Genomic DNA, 27,002 nt, shown 5'->3' on the forward strand with positions numbered 1-27,002 from the left:
AGAAATGGAGAACTAATTAGATGGACTTAAAAACAGCCTGGATTTAGCAAAAAAAAAAAAAAAAAGAAACAGACTTGCAACACCTTGATTTTAGCCTTGTGAAACCAGTCGAATTTCTGACTTACAGAACTCTGACCTAATACAACTGTTTTGTTTTTAGTCACTAAGTTTACAGCAATTTGTTAACAGCAGCAATAAGAATCAAATACATAATTTCTAATTGAAGTAGAATGCTGCTGTTAGAAATACATAAAAATGTGGTAGTGGCTTTGGGATTTGGCAACAGACACAGGCTGGAAAAATGTTCAGGAGCATGATAGAAAAAGCCTAGACTAATATGACATTTCTGACATTTGGTAGAAATATAGATGTTAAAGGCTCTGTTGTGAGGACTACAAAAAGAATTAGAGAAGAATAACGTTTCAGTAAGCAAAACCTTGAAAGCATATTCTCTTAGACAATACTGAAATTATTATGAATAGACTATTGGTAGAAAGAGGTACATTAATGGCATTGCTGGTGAAAGCTCAGAAGAAAGTCAAGAAAATGTTATTGGAAATTGAAGAAAATTTGACTTTGTGTTACATTGGCAGAAAGTTTAGCAAAAGTGTGTAAAGCTGGATTTGTAAAAAGAGTGAGATTGAACATTCAGCTGAGAATTTTTCAGCATAGCTTTGTAGTCTAGTTACTTCTTGATGCTTATAGTATAATGTAGGAAGAAAGATAAATTGTGATACAAATTGTTAAGCAAAATAGAACCAGAAATTCGTGATCTGGAAAGTTTTCAGCATATCCAATTGCAGAAAGCATTGAAATTAAGAGATTTACTATCAAAAAGCATGCTTTAAGAAAAAGCCTGGCATAAGGCTAGAGAATCTTTTGGTAATATCTCCAAAAGATGAAAATACCAGTGGATGCAGTCATTCAAAAGTCTCTTCAAATAAATTAAACATGTGACTCATGGATACTCCCAGCCATATAGGCAGGGGTCAAAAAATTGAGGAAATTTCCATGGAGAAGATTCTTATCTAATAAAGTGAATCTTAGTGACATAAACGGAGACCCACATATTTCTTGAGAATTGGGTAATAGAAAAAACACCAGCTTGAAGTGTATTCCACAGTACACAAATGACCTCCAAGTAATTAGGAAATTTCTTAAAAGGGGAAGAGGAAGGGAAAACTTGATAAGGGAAAACTTGAAAAAAATAAAACAAAACATAACCAAAAGTTGCTGGCTTTAAAGATAAGGGAAGAATGAATGTGCCAAAGAATGTGGTTGCCCTGTGGAAATTTAAAAGGGCATAGAAACATATAATTTCCTAGACCCTCCAGAAAGAAACACAGTCTTGCAACACTTTAACTTTAGGCCAGTGAGATCTATCGGGCTCTAACCTATAGTTCTCATTTTTACAAATTTCTTCCAAAAAATAGAACAGGAGGGCAAGCCTCAACTTTTCTGTATGATGTCAGTATTACTCTTTCACTAAAACCAGACAAAGATAGCATGAAAAAAGAAAAGTATAGACACATATATTTTATAAAATTAGATGCAAAAATTTTCAACAACATATTAGCAATTTCAATCCAAGTGTGTGTATAAATCATTATACTACATGACCAAGTGATATTTATTTCAGGTATGCAAAACTGTTTCAATATTTAAAATTCAATGTAACCCACCATATAAACAAGTTAAAGAGGAAACATCATATGCTCATATCAATTGAAGATGAAAGATCTATATGTTTCATTAAAATCCCATACCTATTCATGATAAAAGCTCTTACCAACAGACGGGAAAGTCTTCAAATTGATAAGGACCAGTTATAGAAACAACAAACAATTAAGAAAAATCTATAGCCAGTATAAATGAGAGTGAAAAGCCAAATGCTTTCCTTCTAAATCAGGAACAAGACAGGAATATCTACTTTCACCAATGTGATTGACATTAGTACTGGAAGTTCTTCTCACCAATGTGATTGACATAAGTACTGGAAGTTCTTCTCACCAATGTGATTGACATAAGTACTGGAAGTTCTACCCAGTTCAGTAAGGGGGGGAAAGAAAGAAGCTATGCAGATGGGGAAGGGAATAATACAACTGCTTCTATGGAAGATAGCATGACTGTCTGTCTAGAAAGTCCCTAGGAATCTATAAAATGAAAGAAAATATAAAAACAAATAAGTCTTTTGAATCAAACAAACAATGTCAGCAAATTGCAGGATACATGATCAACATATTAAAATCAATTGCATTTCTATATACTAACAGCAAACATATAGAAACCAAAATAAAAGCACAATACCACTTATAATTGGTTAAAGGTAATAAAATGCTTAGATGTGCTTATAAAACCATGTACAGCATCTATGTGTTGAAAATTACAAATATGAATAAAAGAAATCAATGAAGATATTGATTATGACAGAGATGTATGACTTGTTCATACATTGGAAGACTTAAAATATAAAAGCATCAATCTGAACCTTATACCATATAAAAACTAAGTCAAAGTAAGTTGTGCACTTATATGTAAAATGTAAAACTATAATATTTTTATTAAAAATATGAGAAAATCTTTGAGACCACCCATAGTGATCAATAGATTAAAGATAATTTCTATCAAAACCTCAATAAAGTTTTTTTTTGTATACACAGATGAAGATATTCTAAATTTTGTATGGTAAGTATAAGGCCTTAGAATTGTTAAAACAATATTAACAAAGAAAAATAAAGTTGAAAGAATAGTTTATTCAGGATAAAAACTCATTTTATGGCAACAAAAATTAAGACAGTATGGTGTTGGGGGAAGGGTAGACATACAGATCAATAGAGCAGAATAGAGGGTCAAAGAACACAGGAAGTACCTCACATGTATGCTGATTTAATTTTTCAGAAAAGAACAAAAGAAATTCTGGAAAAGAAATAGAAACTGTTAAACTAATGGTGCTATAGTAATTGGAATTCTGTAGGCCTAAACATCAGCCTCAACCTAAGCATTATACTGCATTAAAATTAAGTAAAAATAAATTATGTAAAATAAAACATAAAACTATAAAACTTTTATTTAAAAATATGAGAAAAACCTTTAAGATCTATGGTTAGATAATACTTGTCACTAAAGCAAAATCCATTAAAAAATAGAAAAATTCAACCTCAATATTAAAAAAGTTTATTCTGAAAAGCCTGTTTGAAAAGAATTAACAACAATGACTGGGAAGGTATTTTCATACTACATTTTCTACAAGATATGCTATCTATAAGATACAAAATTTCCTAAAACTCAATTGTAGAAAAACAGAAAACAGCAATCCAATCAGAAATTGAGCAAATGACAAGAATATACATTTCCCTGAAGATATACACATAGCATGCAAGCATAGAAAAAGATGTTCAACACCATTAGCCATTACAAAAAAAGAAAACTGAAAGTCCAGGGAGATATTAAGACACAACTACAATAAATGATTAAAATTATACACACACACACACACACACACACACACACACACACACGATGTAATATTATATATGGATAATATATAATGTGTATATATATATATATATATGCACTGAGAGTGTGTGTGTGTGTGTGTGTGTGTGTGTGTGTGTGTGTGTGTGTATGGTGACAATGTTCCAGGTTCTGCTTCAATAAGTAAAGAACTTGGACAATAAGTAAAAAGAACTTGGAAGTCATCACTCCTACTCTGACAAGAATAACAAAGCTAAAGAAACTGAAAATAAATGAGTTTTCTTAGCTCCATCAGAGATTTGAGTTCATATTAAAAAAACTATCTCCCCTCAGACCCCAGAAAAATAGAAAGATAGGGGAATACAGAGAATCACAGCTTAACCTTCAGCAAAAGCTGCTGGAGTCGGTAAATGGTAGAAACACTTTAATGGCTCTTAATAAATTGCTGAAGGTTGCATGTGGAATAGCTTAAAAACCACTGGCATCCTGATTTTAGAGGGATCCTGACTGTTTTGTGGGTTTTACTTACAGGAATTACACTTCTTTCTCATGAAGATAAGAGAATAATCTCTAGTGATTTGAATTTGAGCAGAAATAAATGAAAGTAACCATTCTGAAACACAGAGGAAAAGTGGAAAAGTGGCTATTTTAAAAATTGCCAAGAGCATTCTTTTCTACATAATAAAAGCTAGATATCAAGGGAAACTACTTTAACAATGCCTTATTTAATCCAGGGGAAGGAAAGTTAGTCAACCACTCCAAACCTAAGTCTTATCAAAACCCATAAGGGAACGAAAATGGCTAAGATACTATTCTGGAGGTCCCAGCTAGAGACTTTGGCTTATTAAGAATATATATTTAATCGAAATATTATATAATGCTTTCCCTCTCCAATATCTAATCACCATTGCCACACTGATCTAGTATAATAATAGTTGGGTCAAACTGAGAAATTTGCAAAAGATATATACTATTTAAGTAGAAGTTTCTAGGGAAACCCAAAAAGAACAACACGAACAAAAGGTAGTTTATGCCTCTGACACCTACAGCTATAACAAACATTAAGTACAGCCCAGCTTCTCTCCAGTTTAAATAAAACTTCATATAAAAGATCTATTTGCCTCATCCTATTACTTAATATGTCATGTCTGATTTTTGACAAAATGTTATAAGGCATGCTAAAAGGCAATGATATAAATATGTAAAGCAAGCATCACAACCAGATTCAGATATGACAGAGATTTGGGAAACATCAGACCGAGAATTTAAAATAATTGTGATTAATATGCTAGAGAGCTCCACTTTTGAAAGTAGACAACACAGAAGAACAGAAAGGTACTATAAGCAGAAGATAGAAACTCGAAGAAAGAATAAAAAAGAAATGCTAAAAATCAGAAACGTTTTCATAGAAATGAGGAATGCTTTTGAGGGGCTCATCAGTATACTGGATGTCACCAAAAGAGAACCAGTGAACATGAAGATATGCCAATAGAAAATTTACAGACAGAAATGCAAAGATAAAGTAATGTAATATTAATTTAAAAAAATGTAATGTCCAAGAAGCTTTGAAAAAATTACAATGGTGTAACATATACAAAATAGGACTACATAAAAGAGAAAAAAGAGGAAAGACACAAATAATTTTAAGTAATAATGAAAGATAATTTTCTAATATTGAAAACAGACAACAAACCATAGGTCTAGGAATTTCACAGAGCAGCAATTGAGAAAAATATTTAAAAATCCATAACTCAAGTACAACATACTCAAACAGCAGAAAATCAAAGACAAAGAAAAAATGGTGAATTAAGCTAGGGTCACTACCTATAAAGGAAAACAGATAAACATTATATTAAACTCATCTTCAGAAATCATGTAAGCAAGAATAGAGTAAAATATTTAAAGTGTAGAAACAAAACAATAAAAAACAAAACACTAATCCAGAGTTTTATATCCAGTAAAACTATCCATAAAATGTAAAGGAGAAATAAAAAAATTTAGACAAAAACTGAGAGAAGTTTCCTGTTTTTAAAAAAATGTTATATGTAATTATTCAGAGAAAAGGAAAATAGTACACACCAGAGACATGGATTTCTGGGTCTATGGAAGAGTTAGAGAAGAAGAAAATGAGATAACATGTACTTTTTTTTTCATCCTTTTTCTTAACTAATCTAATAAATAACATTTTTTTTCAAAGTAGTAATAGCAAGACTGTGTTGGGTGAGTATAACTTATGAATAAATGAAAATTAATAGCATGAGTGTTATAATGGTGGAAGGAAGGAATTAAGAATATCTTTTTTATAAGGTCAGTGCACTACCTGTGTATTATTATAGCAGTATTTGAAAGTGGAGTTAGATTAGTTGTAAATGTTCACTGAAAACTATAGGACAACCAAAAAAAGATAAATACTTAAATAAAATATGTCTAAAATTTATTTAAGGAAAACTACAAATGTTGTTTATTTATCTCTAAATAAGTGGAAAGATTTCACGTACATTGATAAGCAGAATCAATACTGTCAAGATGTCAGTCTTTTCGATTTTTTCTATAGATTTATTGCAATCTCAAATAAATGTATTACAATTTATTTTGTATATATGGGCAAAGTATTTGTCAGGTTTATGTGAAAAGGTAAAAGACAGAATAAACAAGACAATACTGAAAAACAAAACAATGGAGAAGGAGAAAAAGAAGAAAAAAAGAGTCATTATTCAACTGCCAGACTTGCTAAAAAGCTACAATTATCAAGGCAAAATGAAAGACAAGTCATCAATACAGCAAAATGGAGAGCCTAGAAATAATCAACTATAGTTGCATAATGACAATCAATTGATATTTGACACAGGAGCCAAGGTAATTTAAGGTAGAAAGAGTAAACTTCTCTACAAATGATGCTGAAACAACTGGCATCAACGTTCACACACACACACAATAATAATAATAATAATAATAATAATAATGAATTCAGACATAAACCTTACATCTCTCACAGTTAACACACAATGAATCCTAGACCTAAATTAAAATTCAAAACTGTAAACCATCTATAGTATAACATAAATGAAAATCTTATTTTTGATTTTGGTGGTGAGTTTTTAGGCAATGCTGAAAGCACAGTCTAAGAAAATCAACAAGTTGGATTTACTAGAATTAAAACAGCTTTGTGAAAGTGACTGTTAAGAGAATGAAAATAAAACCACAGACTTAAGGAAATATTTTATAACATTTACCTAATAAAGCACTGTTATCAAAAATATACAAATAACTCTTAAATCTTCACAATAAGAAAATTAACAACTAATTTTTTCTTTTTTTTTTTTTTGAAACAGAGTCTTTCTCTGTGACCCAGGCTGGAGTGCTATGGTGTAATCTTGGCTCACTGCAACCTCCGCCTCCCAGGTCCAAGTGATTCTCCTGCCTCAGCCTCCTGAGTAGCTGGGATTATACATGTGCACCGCTACGCCTGGCTGATGTTTGTATTTTTAGTAGAGAGTGTTTCACCATGTTGGTTAGTCTGGTCTCGCATTCCTGACCTTGAGATCCGCCCTCCTTGGCCTCCCAAAGTACTGGGATTACAGGCATGAGCCACCACACCCAGGCACAGCTAGTTTTTTTAAATGAGCAAAAGATCTGAGTACGTATCACACTAAAAATACACCATTGGCAAATAGGCATATGAAAAGACACCTAGCAACATGTATCATTAGGAAATTACAATTTAAAACAATAATGAGATAATAAGATAACATTACCCACCTAATAAGATGGCTACACTAAAACAAAACAAAAAAAATTGACAATGCCAAATGTTGGCAGAAATCTGGAGTAACAGGATCTCTTTTATTGTTGGTGGATATATAAAATCATACAGACACTCTGAAAAACATCTTGTCAACTGCTTCAATCACCAAATATGCAGCGGCCATATGGCCCATCAATTTTACTCTTTGGTGTATCTTTCAAAGGAAAAAAATTGTTTGTACACAAACACTTCAACATGAATATTCATATAATTTGTTTCATAATAGCCAAACTTGGAAACAGCTCAGGTGTCTTTCAGAGGATTAATGGTTAAACAAACTGTGGAATATCCATACCATTGCTCCACAACAAAAGGAATAAACAATATGCTTAATAACTTTTATGATTATGCTGAGTTAAAAGAAAGCAATCCTGAAAGGTCAAGTACTGCGTGATTTCATGTATGCATAATTCATTTATTAAGATGAATATATAAGTGGTAAACAGATTATTGTTGCTTTGGATCAATGACAGGGCGGGTAATGGGTACAGCTCTAAAGTCTAACACTAGGGATGAGAAACTATTCAGTATTTAAATTATATTAATGTGGATATCCAGGTTGTAGTACTGTACAATAGTTTTGGAAGAGGAGAAACTCAGCAAAGGGTACAAAGTTTATCTTTGTATTATTTCTTTTAACTTCGTGTAAGCCAAAATAAAAAGTTTGATTTAAAAAACAGAGCACAAGGCAGTTTTTCCATGTTCTTTCTCAATTGGGGTTGACATTAAGTGAATGTTTCCTGGTGAATTGTACACTGTAACAAGAAAGTATAATTGATAATGAATCATGTGGGCCGGGGAATCTAATCCAACACCCAGAGAAGAGAAGAACAACTGATCTCCCCTAGCCACGTGGAATAAAATAGTATATAGGAGCCCTGACTGTGATGCCAGGCAAATCTGCTATGGGTGTCTTTGCTATTAGATATAGTCAGACTGCCTAGCAGATATTCAAACTGACTTGTGCCCAGCACTCAGTTCTTGAAATCCAAATTGTTTATATAGCTTTTACAAAAGTTACTTAAAAGTATATTTCTTAGAATTATAACAATAAAAATAGTAGGACATATAGTTAGTATTTAATGGAAGCTTATCATGTGCCAGGCACTTTTTTCTCATGGCTCTATATGAATTATATAATTTAATTACCAACAAAGTCCATGAATGGCCTAAAATTTGAATGACATTTCTTCACTTGACTTAACTGATTTACAAAGAAATTTAGGTGATTTTCTCCATATTGTAACATTTTGCACTAAACGATTATAGGATATGAACTAAGCTAATATACTCTGCAGACTGTTACCACAATATTCTGCTCTATGGCCTTACAGAGCAAAACTACATAGGTCATTAAATGTTTTCTATAGAAAATCATTCAGAAAAAAATAAACACTAACGTGTAACATTGCTATAAGGTCCATTCTTACTTTGCTATAAAGAAATACTCCAGACTGGGTAATTTATAAAAAAAGAAAAAAAAAATGTTTAATTGGCTCTGGTTCCACAGGCTCCATGGGAAGCATGGTTGCTTCTGGGGAGGACTCAGGAAACTTTGAATCATGGCTGAACAAGAAGGAGGCATGTCTTACATGGCCGGAGCAGGGGGAAGTAGGTAAGGCGGAAGGTGCCACACACTTTTAAACAACCAGATCTTCTGAGAATTCTATCATGAGACAGCACCAGGAAGATAGTGCTAAGTCATTAGAAACTGCCCACATGATCCAATAACCTCCCACCAGGCTCCACCTCCAACATCAAATATTACAATTCAACATGAGATTTGGGCAGGCACACACATCTGAACCATTTCACAGATGCACCTAGGAGCAAGAATATGTATTCATAACCTAGAAATTGAATATACTTCTGATACTTGATTATTGAGGCATTGTAGGAAAAGACAGCAATGCAGATTATCTAAACATCTTGAGTCAACTCCTTAACATGTGTCGGGTTCTACATTAGAGGCAGGTCATTAAAGCAGCTAGAGACCAAGCTGTCTGGCACCAGTATACCAGGGATTAAAATCTGGCTCTGGCTAAGTTCACATTACTTGTCCTTTCTTTGCTTTGGTTGCCCTATCTGCATGGGCGGTAGAATATATGTCATTGTGTTATTGAGAGAATCAGCTACGTGCAAAACATTTAAACAGTATCAGATTCTCTGTTAGCATGTAAAATATGCAGTGTGAATTAAATGTTCAAATGCTGAATGTTTCTAGAAGAAAATAGAAGTGCTCAAATGACCCTAAGTAATTTGGGAAGATAATTAGTGTATTATTTTCAGTGAGAAAGGAAAGAACACACAGTCACATATTCCAAGTTAGCTGGGTTGATGTATTCCCATCTGGCCTTGAGCGAAGATGATTGCAGGAAGTAACAAAATACATGTTTATGGGCATATGTGTGTGTGTTTTAAAGAGGCAAAGAGTGTACTTTATATATCAAATAACTAAAATAATAAATATTAACAATGTAAAGACTTTTTATACTAATATATAAGACTTAGGATAAGCATAATTTCATGTTATTTTGCTATTAATTTCTCTTCTTGCCACACCTCTGTTTCTTCCAGACAAAATTTTCTATTTGTTTCTTTCCCCTTCTATCTCTCATGCTGCATGCTTTACCAAATGCCCGATAATTCCTAAATTTCTGTTCACTTTAAAGACTTGGAAAATTGAAATTCGGAGTGAGAGTTCTATGTTCTTGTCAATTAATAATTTCTGTTTTAGAATGGACCTTTAGGGAGCCAGTCAGTAAGCTTCCCCTCAGCCATGCAAGGTGGAAGACACAGCTCTTGGATGCTAAAAACTCCTAGCTTCCCTGCTTGCTTCAGCTTTTATACATTTTTAAAGAAAAAACTTTTGTTGTATTTGTGTAGGGTTTAACATCTGGATGTTGGGTTTTGTGGATGGAGGTGGATAAAGGGCATGATAAGGTTTACTGTTACATATAGAATGATTAAACTAATATTTCCATTTTTGGACATTTCTTTATTTCATATCCCATCCATCTTTCCAGGCTTCCTAAAGCCCAGAGCCTTGTGGGTGTTTCGCAGGGAGGCAGACACTATCACCATGAAAGATATACCCTACAGGTATATAAAGGCTGCCATTTCTGTGCTTTGAGTCATGCGCCAAGTCTCTTCCATCTGTTAACAAATCTTTCATATATGTATTGATTCTCTTTTCTGCAAAAGGTTCCTCTCTTTCCATTTGTGATTTTGTCTTTGTGCATTTGCTTTCAATCAAGTAATGTATCCATCTATAAGAAATAAATTGTTTAGGCAGAAAAAGATATAATTGTGTGTCTTTTTCTAGTATTTTGAAAGACCACTAATAATGTAGGTTAGAAGTCCATAAATATAACTTCAGCATTAAAAAAAAAAAAAAGACCTTCAGCATTTTGACCATCTGCAAGTGGTCAAAATGGATTCCACAACCTTACAAGGTATGGGTTAAGAACTGGACTTTATTGTGAAAAAGGAAATCTCAGGAAGATCGGCAAAACTAAAAGTTATATTATCCTCAATCTTTATTAAAAACAAATCCACATGTCACACATACATACCATAAAATTCAACTATTGTAAAATTCAATCGTTTTTAGTACATTCATATATAAGTGCAATCCTCACCACAATTTTAGAACATCCCTTTGTCTCAGAAACAAACCCTCTACCCTTCAGCTACCATCCCTGCAGTTGCTCACCCAACACAGCCCCAGGAAACCACTGATCTACTTTCTGTCTCCATAAATGGAATCTTACAATACGTGACCTTTCTTCAAGCAGCTTTTTCACTAAACGTGTTGCTTCAAGGTTCATCCATGTGGTGAGATGTATCAGTACTCCTTTCTTTTTATTGATGGATGATATTCCATTGGATGTATATATCACACTTTGTTTATTCATTCATCACTTGATGGACATTTGGAATATTTCCTCCTTTTGAATATTATAAATAGTAGTGTTATAAATATTTATGCAAAATTTATGTGAACATAGGTTTTCATTTCTCCTGTTTACATAACAAGGAGTGGGAATCCTGGGTCATGATAATGCTATGTTTAATAATTTAATGAGGTGCCAGACTGCTTTTCAAACTGGTCACACTGTTTGATATTCCCACCAGTGGTATTTGAAGGTTTCAATTTTCTATATACTCATCAATGTTTATTATTTTCTATTTGTTGTTGGTGGTGATAGTGGTATTTTGTTTTGTTTCATTTTGCTTTTGCCATTCTAGTGGGTATAAAGTGGTATTTCTTAGTACTTTTGATTAGTATTTCCTGGACGAATAACAATGATGAACATTTATTTATGTACTAATTAGCCAGTTACATTATTTTCTTTGAGAAATGTCTATTCAAATTCATTGTCAGTTTTTTAGTTGAATTATTTTCTTTGTATTATTGAGTTGTAAGAGTTCTTTGTATTTTCTGGATATAAAGCCCATATTAAACAAATGATGTATGATTTGCAGATATTTTCTCCTATCTCCTGAGGTGTATTTTTATTTTCTGATAGTGCGCTTTGAACAACACTATTAAAATTTTATTTATAGTCAGGCATGGTGGTGGGTACCTGTAATCCCAGACACTCAGGAGGCTGAGGCAGGAGAATTGTTTGAACCTGGGAGGCAGAAGTTGCAGTAAGCTGAGCTCTTGCCACTGCACTCAAGCCCGGGTGACTCTGTGGAGCTCTGTCTAACTAACTAACTAACTAACTATATATATATATAGTTAATATAAGTATATAAATATAAGACCAAAGAAAATATAAATACAAGACCAAAACTATATATATATGTATATATAGTTAATATAATATATGTATATATAGTTAATAAAAGTATATAAATATAAAGACCAAATAGTTAATATAACTATATATATATAAATATAAGACCAAAAGTGATATATATATATATACACATATGTATATATATGTGTGTGTGTATATATATAGATGTATATACACACATATGTATATATATCTATAGACATATATAGATATATATACATATATATGTCTATATATATGTCTATATATATATATATATATATATATATATATATGGCATTATGTGACCCATATATATATTTAGATATTTAGATATTTTTATTTGTTGCTCTACTTTTGGTCTTATATTTAAGAATTCATTACCAGTTCCAAGGTGATTAAGATTAATTCTTACTTGCCTTGTAAGCATTTTATGTTTTTAGCCTTCTATTTAGATTTTTTTAAATCCATTTTCATAGGTTGTGAGATAGGTGCAAACTTTATTTTGTGGATTTCTATTTGTCTTAGTACCATTTGTTGAAAATACGATTATTTCCTCCCTGAATGGTCTTTGCACCTTTACCAAAAATCTGTTGGTAATGGACACATAGATTGATTTATTGACTCTCCAATACTTATTGATCTATGTGTTTATTCTAATGTTACTATATACTATTTCAATTACCTTCCCTTTGTAGTGAGCTTTGAAATTGGGAAGTATAAATCCACTATTTTTTTTTTCTTTTTAAGATTACTGAATATATTCTGAGTTCCTTGTGATTAAATAGACATTTTAGAATCACTTTAACCATTTCTAAAAAAAGGTCAGTCAGAATTCTGCTAGAGATTGCATTGACTCTGTAGATTAATTTGGATTCTATTGTCATCTTAACAATATTAAGTATTCTTATCCATAATCATGAACTGTTTCCTATTTATTTAGTTCTTCTTAATTTATTTCAACAAAGTTTTGTAGCTTTCAGCATATAATTTGTGCACTTTTGCGTTAAATTTATTCTTAAGTATTTTATTATTCTTAATAATATGGTAAATATTATTGTTTTATTAATTCTATTTTCTAGTTTTTCACTGTAAATGTATGGGAAAAATTGACCTTTGTATATCAACCTTGTATTCTGCATCTTTGCTGAATTCATTTATAAGTTCAAATAAATTTCTGGTGGATCTGTAGGATTTTCTATATACCAAGACTGTGTTATCTGTAAAAGAGGGAAAGTTATACTTCTTTCTGTCAAATTTGAATTTCTTTTATTTATTTTTCTTGTGTCTAATTACTCAGACTGTTCTTCACTCTTAATCCATCCATGGAGACCTTCAGCAGAATCTAGTGACACCTGAACATGCTGTGGATTTCATTCCAGGTGAGCAGCTCCTTCTTGAGGTACTACCTTCTTAAAAAACAAGCATGACGATTATGGATGCTGTTTGTTTTGTGCCAGCAGTCTGGGTTTGGGCACCAGCTACATTCCATTATCTAACTATAATAAACACCTTAGGGTCCACGTAGTTTCATAGTTCCTTGAAAGCTGAAGAAAGCTTGGCTTGAAAACAGATTTTTACACTGGAAAAGCAAAGCTTATCATATGCAAATTCATTGTTCCTACAACTTTGAGTAAGGTTCTGAGGTATTTCCACGCATTACTCTTAACTATAAAATTAGAAATATTGGATGCTCATTTGTTATGTGAGTTTATTACTTATTACTGGATGGTACTGTTTTCTTGAAGCAAGAACCTGAGCATGAGCTTTATTCTGTAAGTTCACTTTCAATTTAGTATAAACCTCAGGGGATTTGAAACCTAACCTTCAGGAAAAGAAAACCTTAATATTTCATCTAAAGAAAATCATTTCATGATATTTTTGCAACTTTGCTAAGTTAGGTGTTAAGAATAACCTAGTCCCAATAATATTTAAAGGTTATAATGGAACAGTAAAACTTTAAAGACACATACACACACACACAGACACACACATCCCTACACGTTTAGATGGATTTATTTACCTAAGTAAATTCAAAATATTTGGGGTCCCTTTTCTTCTAAAGTGATAATTCCAGCTTATGTTAACGCCTACGTTTATGTTCATTTAATCATGGTTTTAAATGAAAAGTGAATTGGATTCTTCTATAGGAAAAACTTTATGTAACAGATAGGTTTCTACCTACCTTCAATATTATATTTTTTTCTTTCATCTGTCAAACAACTGCTCCAGGGGAACTGCTCATTTCATTGATTTATGAAAAACACTATGCACATTCTACCTTAAGACCGTGTCATTCCTTAGCCTGCAAGCTCTTCCCTCATCTTAAGATCTGACTAAACCTTAACCCCTCTTTCCAATGCAGTTTATATTGTAGCTCATTTTTACAGCATTCCCTGGGTGTATGGGTATGGAGGAGTCTCATTTTTGAATACTCATTCATTCACTCTTTAAACATTCGTGAAATATTGCATTTCTTTACTTATTCTGTAATACAACTGTTGTTTCTCACAATTGGGTTAAAATATTATTAAAGAAACAAATTTCATGAATGTTACTTCAATGCAGAATCTGTTAAAAACACCAATAATTATATATATATATATATATATATATATATATAACATGTATATATTACATATATATGTATACACCTATTGAATTTTCTATTCAAAATGGACAATAAAATAATACTCGATATTTTCTAAATGCCATTTGTAAAGGTTCCCTTTTCACAGAGCAGAAGAATCCATATAGAAGTCTTGTTACCAGGGAAAGATGATGAAGAAGAGGTTCTATCCAGACTTGTCAACTGATCATGATACTTCTACACAGACTTGACTGAGAATTCCTAGGTTACTAAGCAATACTTGGTCTACTTAATGGTAAATTCAATTGATCAAAATGTACTACATGAAGCTCCCTAGAGATAGATAAAATCCAACAGTTAGATAAAAACTGAATTTCATTGACTTTTCCAATAGGAAACAGCTAAAGCTGCCCATGAACACATTTATCACAGACAAACTTAATGTCATCTTTTAGAGGCCTTCTTTATTGAATCTTAATCTGATGGTTCTTATGAGGTAATATGAGGAGCTTGGTAAAATGCAGTTTACAGCCCCTTTTTTCAGGTGTGATATAAGAGCAATCTCCCAAAATGTCAGAGGTGGATAACTTAATGTTGACTCCAGCTCATAATTCTTCCACAATAAGAAATTCTGATTGACCTCTTTCAACTCAATGTCTTTCATAAATACGAAATCTAATCTGGGACTCAAATGCAATGCAGGAAATAGAAGACACCTGGGAATGGGTTATGAAATTCTTAACCAAAAAATGTTTAAAGCAGCAGAAAAGAACATACAGATCATAATCTGGATTGATTTTAAGGGTGAGAGGTAGCTCAATTTCATCAAGTCATAAGATTTCACATCTGGCAGGTTCTTATTTGTGCATATGGAGCAGAAATGTTAATTTTTATTATCAGTTTTTGCTCCTAAATTCTTAGTGACTTGAATGTGAAAGGACTGGCAGCTTTTTAGGAAAAATTGTTTCACCACATTATTTATTATTGCAGGATTATTTTATAAGGCATTTTTAGTACTTGATTAATTTGTTAATGGGACAAGTTGACTTAGCTTATAACTTCATATTAATGTTTCCTAAATGGGTCACATTAGGCAAGCAATGAAATTTGGAGGCAAATCAAAGCTGCTCGCTGTATTCTTTCTCATTTAATTCCAATGAAAGTGGCAAAAGGATCCCTAAGATTGTTACATAAAAAAAGGTAAAGTCTGAGGCATTAGACACGATTAAATCATACTTATTTCTTTAATAATTTTAAACTTAATAATATAGTCCAAGAAATTTGAGATTCACCAATTTGAATAAAATCATAGGAAAAACCAAAGAGGGTATTTTTCCCCCCTGGTGGGAAATTTTACATTTTTCTTATGTTTGTGGCCACCATGTCCCTGGTGGGTCAGTAGTCTTGTTTTTGAGCAACAACAGTTTGGACCCTAGTTTCCTCACACAAACAGGAAAAGAACAGGTCTTACTTGCAAAATATTGTGTATGTCTTCTCTAACCTGTCTGAGGTAGATTCAGGCATGACGGACTGAACATCACAATAACAGAAGGTTAAAATAGAAGGGGTTTATTGTATTCTATATTCAAAAGAACTGAAATCCAGACTCAAACAGATACTTGTACACCCATATTCATATCAGCATTATTCACAATAGCCAAAGGTTGCCAAATGTTCATCAAGAGATGATTGGATAAAAATAATATGATATATATTCATAATAAAATATTATTCAGCCCCAAAACAAAATTCTGATACATTCTACAACATCAATCAAACTTCAAAACATTATGATAAGTGAAATAAGCCAAACACAAAAGAGCAAATATTGTATGCATCCATTTACATGAGGAATCTAGAATAGGCAACCATATAGAGATATAATTATAATATAATTTACATGGGATGTGGGAATAAAAATTGGAAGAGTATCTATTTGGGATGATACAAATTCTAGAAATTGACCAGGCATGGTGGCTGATGCCTGTGATACCAGCACTTTGGGAAGCCACGGCAGGAGCATCACCTGAGGCCAAGAGTTCAAGACCAGACTGACTTACGTGGTGAAACCCTGTCTCCATTAAAACGAAAAAAGAAAAACAGCCAGGCATGGTGGCAGGCACCTATATTCCCAGCTAGTGGGAATGCTTAGGTTGGAGAATCACTTGAACCTGGGACATGGCGGTTGCAGTGAGCCAAGATTGTGCCATTGCATTCCAGCCTAGAGCAAAACTCGATTTACAAAAGAAAAAAAAATTCTAGAAATACATAGTGATAATAATTGCAAAATATTGTGAAAGTACTTAATGACACTGAATTGGACACTTAAAATGGTAATATTATGTTATGTATATTTTACAATAAAAATGCAAAAGAGTCAATGTGTTATTTTGTAAGTAAACATTTGTAATAATATAAGATCCCAATAACTGAGATTCCAAAATATTGTTTTATTAAACATTCATATACATGCTTCAAGCATGTCAAATAATCTTCCAGTGCGTTAGGAATTTTAATTCATTTATCCACTATAACTTCTATAAGAAGCAGGTATTATTATCATCCCAGTTTTCCAGATGAAGGAATTGTGGCACAGAGTCTTTAGGTCATTTGTCTAACATCATACATCTACTGAACATTGTATCCAGGATTCAAACCCCTGCTATGCAGCTCTACAACTTGTACTCTTCATCACTGTGCTATGTGACCAGAACTCCTTGGTTACCTGACGATAAGATCAGAGAACAAACAGATCCTTCATTTTAGAAAGCCACTTTTAGCATACAGTTGGGAAATATAATTCTCATTTTCCTGATACTCCAAATGATACATTTGCTATTTATCTTGTTTACAAAGTCAATTTGTGCAAAATTCAGATGTTTCCTAGATTAATATTTTTTCTAGCAATGGTTTTATGTAATTTTAGAAATCATTTAATACCCTGTATTTAACTACTAAATAGATGTTTTGGTTGCTTGATTCGTCATTTTTTGTAATCTAGAATTTTAAAAATCATTTATTCAATTAAGCCATTCATGAGTGTGTAATATATGTAAATAATTATAATACCTAAGGAGAGACACATATGTATCTACCCTCAAGTTTATCTACCAAAAACTCAGGTATGTGAAAATGTGCTTATAAAAGATAGTAGTGGAATAGATAGAATATAAGCAAAGGGATGCCTTAAAACAATATGCCATACATAGAGAGCTGTAATGTATTTATTTGCTGGAGTACATTGTAATTCTTCTATCATAAAGGCACATGCACATGTGTTTATTGTGGCACTGTTTACAATAGAAAAGATTTGGAACCAACCCAAATGCTCATCAATGATAGACTGGATAAGGATGCTATGGCACATATACGCCATGGAATACTATGCAGCCATAAAAAAGGATGAGTTCCTGTCCATTGCAGGGACATGGATGAATCTGGAACAATCATTCTTAGCAAACTGACACAAGAGTAGAAAACCAAACACCGCATGTTCTCATTCATAAGCGGGTATTGAACAGTGAGAACGCATGGACACAGGGAGGGGATCATCATACACTGGGATCTGTTGAGGTGTGGAGGGCTAGGGGAGGGATAGCAGGGGCAGGGATATTGGGGAGGGATAACATTAGGAGAAATAACTAATGTAGGTGATAGGGGATGGGGGCATGTATACACTGTCTAATGTGTATACCTATGTAACACTTCTGCAGTATCTGTGAAGGTACCTCAGAATTTAAAGTAAAATTTTAAAAAAGTGAAATTAGAAAACACCTTCAGACAAACAAAACTAAAATACAGCATACCATAATTAATAGGATGCTGCAAAAGCAGTACTGAGAGGGAAATGAATATTAATAAATGTCTATGTTAAAAAGGAAAAGAAAATTTCAAAAACCTAACTTTATACCTTAAATAACTAGAAAAATAAGACAAACTAAACTGAAAAAATAACATATAGAAAAAAGCAGTAAAAATATAGTAGAAATAACCAAAATAGAGAATAAAAAGAACACACACACACACACACACACACACACACACACACACACACAAATGCAACTAAAAGTTAGTTTTGAAGAGATCAATAAAATTGGAAAGCCATTATCTACAGTAAGAAAATAAGACAGAAGAATCAAAAAAGGAAGAAAAAATGAAAGAGGAGACACTAAGCTGAAACCATAGAAACACAAAGGATCATATGGGACTATTATGAATAAAGAAATGTCAAAAAATATTAAATAATCTAGAAAAAATGAAGAAATTCCTAGTAACATACGACCTATGAAGACTGAGCCATAAAGAAAAAGAAAGCCTAAACAGACAAACAATAAAAAGATTAAGCCAAAAACCTCCAAATAAAAGAAAGCCCAAGTTCAGATGGTTTCACTGCTGAATTTACACCAATATTTAAGAAAGAAATGCAAATAATATTTTTCAAACTCTTCCAAAAACTGAAGAGGAAGGAATGCTTCCAAATCACTTCATGAAATCACCATTGCTCTGATACCTAAACCAGACAAATGTAAAAGAAAACTGCAAGCCAGTGTCTCTGGTGACTATAGATACAAAAATATTCCAAAGAATACTAGCTAATGGAATTTAATGGCATACTAAAATAATCTTACAGTATGACCAAGTGAGTTTTATTCCTAGAATTCAAGGATGGTTCAGCATCACAAACACTCTTTATATGATGCTTATTATTATCTATTAGAATTGCATTGACTACAAATCAAGACAACGTACTGTTACATTAATCACAAGACTCTCTTTTCCATACTTCTAATCTCTCTTAAAATGTGGATGGGCCAGGGTCTAGGATTTGGGACATTTATTGGAAAAGAAATTGGATTAAGATTCTATTACCCCATGACATCTATTTGATTTACAGTGGCCATTCTGGAGGCCAGTTCTTTATTTTTTTTCTTAGCATCCTTCACTGTTCATTTGGCTAAACAATAAAAAAAAGAGGTTGGAAACTGGTTATTTTCCCACTCTTGTTTAGAAAATATTTTAGAACAAATATGGGAACCAGAGTAGAGTAAAGAAAATAAACAGGTATACAATTGATAGTTACACTTAAGGCTCTATGCCTTAAGGAAAACCAATTTCTTTTTTTTTTTTTATCAGAAAAAAATAAATAAAGTTTATTCTCCCGAACAAATGGCTTTGTAAATGGATCACAGCAGGAAGGAACCGCCTAGAAAAACAGCCATAGGGTGCCAAAGCTTTATTTCTTTTTTTTTTCCCATTTATTTATTTTATTGCATTTTAGGTTTTGGGGTTCATGTGAAGAACATGCAAAATTGTTGCATAGGTACACACGTGGCAGTGTGATTTGCTGCCTTCCTCCCCATCACCTACATCTGGCATTTCTCCCCTTGCTATCTCTCCCCAACTCCCCACCCCCACACCGTCCCTCCCCTATTTCCCCCCAACTGACCCCAGTGTGTAGTGCTCCCCTCCCTGTGTCCATGTGTTCTCATTGTTCAACACCCACCTATGAGTGAGAACATGCGGTGTTTGATCTTCTGCTCTTCTGTCAGTTTGCTGAGAATGATGGTTTCCAGGTTCATCCATGTCCCTACAAAGGACCCAAACTCATCGTTTTTGATGGCTGCATAATAAGGAAAACCCAATTCTTAATACCTTTCTACTTACCATTTCAGTATTACTATGGGCTGCCTTAAGAATAATGACATCTTCAAACAGAATTAAGTTAAACTTAATGGGCATGCACTACCTTTTTAAGCAGCGATCTCACTTCAGGTGGATATATGTCCAAAGAGATATATGACTGTCATCAATTATCTACCTCTCTTCCTGTAAGAAGGAGAAAAGAAGGTATTAGAGTGAGAATATAAAAGTGTTTACTTTTACAATAAGCTATCATCCTTTGATAATTATCTGGAAGTCCCATCTGGTGTGACAATAAAGAAGAAAACAGACTCATTTTAACAACAAAGGCATGTAATGATTTGTATTTGTAAAATGCAAAGAAACTAAGTGATCAAATGTAAAATGTTACATAACTTTTTCAGCATATAACAGTGCATAGAACACAGTAGGTTCATAATTTTATTTCGATTTGACATAGAAAGTAATATATATATATATGTATATTTATTTATTTATATATATGTGTGTGTGTGTGTGGAGAGAGAGAGAGAGAGAGAGAGAGAGAGACTGGTGCATTTATGTGACTTTTATTGGAAGCAGTAGCTTTTCTATTTTAAGTAGTGAAGAATTAAGTATATTTATTGCAAACACTGAGCAAAAAATATGACAAAGAGCTTTTATTCTTTAAAGGGGCTATAGGTGTTGGGCAGTGTACATCCCAGGTAAGCCCTAGCTGGCTCAATGATGTGAACTTTCCAGGAGCATGGCATAGGAAGAGTGTTAGTTCTTCTGATGCCCAGTGCTCTTGGGTCTGATTATAATGGAGGCATAATGGGACTAACTGGTGTGAAAGTTGCATAAGGAGAACTCTAAAATACAAACCTGCTTATGTGCTCTTCTGCCTCAACTTTAGCATTATTGTAAGAGTTTTCAGCTCCCACTTCCTATTTTAACCTACAGCCTGTGTATATGTGAGCCATCAAATCAATTGTCTGGAGTTATGTAGTGGAAAGGTTTCAAATGAGAGTTTCACTCACATTTAAGAAGTCATATTACTGTAGCTTTCTCTGCTTAGGCTTGGGAAAAGAAAAAAAGTCATATATCAACATCTAAGTGCTGCAAAAAGCACGCCATGCACTTTCTCCTTTAACTGCTTCATAAAACTGAATTTCTGTCTACAGAACAGAAGCTAAATATGAACTCATTCTGTAAGGGCAGAAAGACTAATTTTCTTTTTAGTGTTCCATATGGCTAAATTTCACATAAAAATCCTTATGTGACTAGGAAGAACTAAGGCAATTTCTTATGGTGCACCATCAAATACAAGGAAAATTTCTAGAAAAATAAGAAAATAGATGAGTCAGATCAATGTGTTAAGTTGCTCAGTCTCTTAATGATAGCAAATGTCTAATATGTGCTAAGAAATTTAAGACACACAAAGCAAAAGGCCAAATCTAAGACGGTGCACCAAATTGTTAAGTGAATAACACCAATATGAGAAAAGAATGGTACAAGCAAGGATGTGATAATATACTATAAATATCACTAACTTTGATAATTTCATCCAGTGAAAATGTATAGTTCAACCTCAGTTATATCTTTTGAAATTAGCATATATCCAAACCAACATAGCTCCCTCTCAGTCATTTAACTGCTATCTCCGGTCACTTCTTTTCAATGTCAAGAACTATTACCAGTCGTATATGAGGGACCAATAAGTGCTACTTCTTTAGCACTTTCTATCATTTAAAAATTAATATTACAAGCACTGTCTCTCTAAAATCATGACTTACCCTAGGTTCTCTGATCTGTATGTAACAAGCCTGGGTCAAAACCAAAATTATTTATGGGTTATAAAAACAATGAGACTTGAGAGATTAGTACTAGATCTGGGTTTTGGTAAGAATATGGTAGTGGCTTGTATCAAGTTTTAGCAATTTTTCTCCCCAAGGTAAGGCTCACTTGCATAGTTAGAAGACATGGGTGCTTTTTTGCATTATTAGGGTGTTACCGAAGCAATCCATAGAACGAATTCTCTCTGCAAAAACCAGTTGGTCTCTCAAATGGTTCTCCTTGACTTGTGCTACAAAACTCTCTTCTAGCTTATTTTGAATGTTAGGGGATTCACATAAAACATTTTATTCCAATTCTTCAGAAAGCCATAAATATATTATTCATTGCTTCATTTACTGTCTTCCATAGAAAGACCAAAAAAGACAGAAAAAAAAAAAAACAAACATCATATTTAAATACCAGGAAAATATCTGTTTCCTTGAGAAGCTTTCATGATTTTCCTTTGGACGTTATGAATCATGTAACTCACTGCTTCCATTTTTGCTTTGGCCTTTCAAATATCAGAGTTAAATTTATGATTTGGGTAATAGTGGGAGACTTTAACACCACATTGTCAATATTAGACAGATCAATGAGACAGAAAATTAACAAGGATATCCAGGACTTGAACTCAGACCTGGAACAAGTAAACTTAATAAACATTTATAGAACTCTCCACCCCAAATCCACAAAACAAACATTCTTATCAGTATCACATCACACCCACTCTAAAAGTGACTACATAAATGGAAGTAAATCTCTCCTCAGTAATTGCATAGCATTTCACAGGTTTAAATGAAATACTGGTCGGCTGCTTGTTTGTTATTTTCCTCCCTTATTCCTTCCTTTCTCCACTGTTAAGCACAATTATTGGCATAAAAGAGGTTTTCAATACCCATTTTTAGAGTGCATTCTAGCCTGGGCAATAAAGCAAGACTCCCGTTCTCTCTCCCTCTTCCTCTTCCTCTTTCTTTTTCTCTTTCATTCCTATTTTTCCCTTCTTTCTCTCTTTCTTTTTCTTTTTTCTCTCTTTAAAAACTTCTATTAGCAGTTTATTAGGTCATTAATGACCTTGTGAAATTACTGCTATTTCATCATTTGATCTACAAAAATGGTAGTTTCTTTCTAAAAAAAAAAAAAAAAAAAATTCTCTGTTAACCATGGTAAGTGTGAACTGTAAATTAAGCATTCAAGCAGCGTTGTCCAATAGGCANTTTAAAAAAAAAAAAAAAAAAAAGCATAGTACCCGATGGGTATTATTTTGATTCTAACCCTCCTCCTACACTTCTCCCTCAAGTAGCCCCCATATCTACTGCTCCCTTCTTTGTGTTCATGTGTATCTCATTTTGCCCCTGCCAAGGCTCACATCTCTCTCTTCCTTTCTCCTAAAAACCCCTCCCTTACTCATTCCTCATGCCTTCCCTTCTCTGTTTCAAGAGAGCTACCTTAACTGATACCTTGTTGCTCTTGCCTGAGATCAATTGTTTAATGTCTCTGCTCTGAACAGATTTAAATTCTTCAAGAGGAAATCATATGGCAATTTGAGAAATAACCAGGATAATCAATAAGCTGGTATACTCAAGGGAAGGAGTTCAGTGCTATATGAAGCTTGGCTTTTAAACATATACTCATTCTCAGTAGTTACGTTCAACTTAAGTGATTATTGGTTATTTTACTCCTGTCACCTGATAATCTATTTTGAAGTTCAGGAATTCTTTATGGAAAGTAATTAATATAATAATGCACTGCATAATGCTTATTATACAGTGACTCTTGGCAGAAAAACTGCAAACGTACAGAAGTCCCAGCACCTATATTAAAAAAACATGTACCTAATTGTTTACACCTAGTGTTGCTTGACAACATCTGTGAAGCAAAGTTAGTGGCCAGGCTTATTTGAATGGCTTAGCTAAAGAAAGATGCATTCTTTTTCCAAGCTCTAGAGCATTACCATGCAATAGTGTTCCGAGTCTACATATCATAACTCTGAGCTGGTGCTGTCGGCCTCAAAGTAACATGCTGCTTTGCAGTTAGCTTTTTGCTTAGTTTCTAGTGTCATTTTTCATGGAATTTTTTCACTGTCTTTACCCACTGATGTATCAGGAAAAATAAATAAATTTATGATTTGGATCAAAACCTGTGAATTTCTCTACAGCCTGAATATTATTGTTTTAGAGTTCGAGTCCCAATTTCAAAACGGATTTGATATTCTTTTGTATCATTATATCCCAATCTTCTATTATTTTTTGTTCCATGTTAGGTTGCCCAAATCTAACAAAGTATATGAAAAATTCAAAATAAGTAATAAGAAGTTCAATAATTTAGAATTTTAATTATTATTTGCTGTGACAAAGTAAGCATACTGTAAGGATCTGAACTTTTTACAGGGACTTTACTTTGCCTATCAAAAGGTAATTTAGAGTTTATGAATCTAGATTTTTAATGGAGACAGTTTCACGAATTAAAAGGTCAGTTATGCTTAGTTACTACTATTTTGAAGGTGAATTTGATTTTTAGAATCTGAGTCAATGGCCCAATTATATTTTCCTTCTATTTTTATCTCACTGAACTGTTTTCATGCTTGTTGGATTAAATACCTATAAAAGAATGCTTGGCAAAATTAAAAAAAAACGCATGTATAATAAATTGAACACAATAAGTTCTCCACTTCATTCCTGCTTTGAAATGAAAGCAATATAGCACAATCGTTGTAAAAAGTGACAGGGCAGACAGAGGCTTATTAAAAATATATTATCTTTACAGTTTTACATGCATTAAATATGTCAACGCTTTTCCAATTCTTTTACTTTTTCAGCCTGAAACAGAAGGGGATTCAACAGGGGAACATCTCTTGTGCCAGGTCTCGGCTGAGTTATTGCATTTCCTAATCCAAAAAACCAGATTTCATTATTGTATGCAAAGATAAATCTTGTTAAATGTCTGTGTTATTATTTTTTTTTTCTGAAAAGAAAGAACTGACTTCTTTCTAATACCACTTGGCAATCATTAAAACATATAAATTTTAAAAATTATTGTCTATAAACTCTTGCTAAGTTTGTTCAGAAGCAAAATATCAGCCTCACAATGAAAAAATGAGTATGAGATCACAAACCAAAATTCCAGAGCCATGATGGAATGTGGCGTTCATGCATAGGAAAATGAAAAGACATTCTACAGGCTATGAAATGTTCATTCTACTTGGGCTGGTCTTCATAAGGCTGCCCCCCACTGACTGAACAAAATTCTCTAATAGGGAAAACATGCCTCTGGCTACTATATCCCTACAAGCCACTGTGATATCATGTCTATATCAAGCCCTCTTCCCTCAACCATATCACCCCTCAGATCTTATTATTTGTGTAAGTGTATAAGAGCTTGGCACGACTTTCACAAGGAATTTGAGTTTTAATAAGAACGATAAAATATTAGTAGAGTGATATTCAAGAATGCATTGTGGAAAATTGGCATTGTGGAGAAGAATGCATTGTGGAAAAAGGCGTAGCAAACCCAAAATCATGTCATATAGAGAATCACCTAATATTGATGCTATCATCCTAGACCACAAATCCGGACTATGAGGACAGATGTCCTTTGTTAATGAAGATGTAATAATGTGTTCTTTACATTGGCATTTTCTATGCATTGCAGTGAAAATTTTGTAACAATATAAATGCTGAATGGGTTAAACTAAGTATTCTGTACAACTACCAGGTAGCCATTCAAAGGAATATAGTGGAAAAATGTTTATTGAGAAAAACGTTCAAGATAAATTATTGACTAAAATAGAGGGCAAATATACAAACAGCTATTTTCCAAATTTTCTAAAACTAGCAAGGTAATAACCTCATGTGGGGGAAAATACTCAAAAACCTTTGTTCTATTTTTTTTTCCTAAAATAGAAAGACAATTTATTTTCTCTTTAAATAATATTTCTCAATGAAAAAGAAAAATTCTGTTTTTCTTAGTTTTCACTTAAATTTGAAAAATATTCTAATTTAGAGGCCTAATTAGATACCTAATTTTGTTGATGAATTTCTTATCCCTTTTCTAATTGAAATTTGAGAGGTGTGGGTCTCACCTGAATACCTCAGGTCTATAGCAGTGATTTTAGCCAATAAAAGCAATGATACACTTCAAGTTACAGTGATCATCAATCTCTATCAAAGAGTTTTACATCAATAAACCACATACTGATTTAAGAATATCAGTTAGGACCCTTATAGTTTAGCAAGAAGTTGAAAAGCTGCCATCTTGTTTTGGAAACTCTCAGAGTGATTGAGCCACGGATATAAGAAAGGCCCCTGATAGGAGGAGGGAAAACAATTGAAGGGAGAGGGGAAATTTCTGATAGTGCTGGATCCTAAAGAATAATTGTGACTTTTCAGCTCATCAGCATATGAACTTTTCTCACTAAACTAATCTTGGTCAGGCAAATATTGCCTCAAGATGAGACAATAACACTGCAAGATAAGCCCATTTTTTAACACTACATTAGAAGATAATGGTGATGTCACATTTCAGCCATCACACATGTTCTTGTTTTGTTCACATGGTGAGGTTTCTGCCAAAATAAGCTAGGGAGGAAAAAGGAAATTATCTCTTACTGGCCCTTGAATATGAGCTCCACCGTGAGAATGGAGCAGGAAGTTGCCTTTGGGCCAATAGTCTTGTCTGTTTTGCTGATAATCAACTATGTGCCATGATTTTACCTTATGGTATTTTATTTTTTCTGTGTAGTAACCCTATAAGATGGACACTATTCATTTTACAGATATGGCAGTTGAGGTTAAAAGGGATTCTCTGATTTCCTAAAAAAGGTAGAGCCTAGATGTCAAATTTATATCAATCACAGTGTGGTGAGGTTAAAGGGAACATTTTCTGAGACTATAAG

The sequence above is a fragment of the Cebus imitator genome, unplaced genomic scaffold (genome assembly GCF_001604975.1).
Source record: "Cebus imitator isolate Cc_AM_T3 unplaced genomic scaffold, Cebus_imitator-1.0 Scaffold167, whole genome shotgun sequence".
Taxonomy (NCBI): domain Eukaryota; kingdom Metazoa; phylum Chordata; class Mammalia; order Primates; family Cebidae; genus Cebus; species Cebus imitator.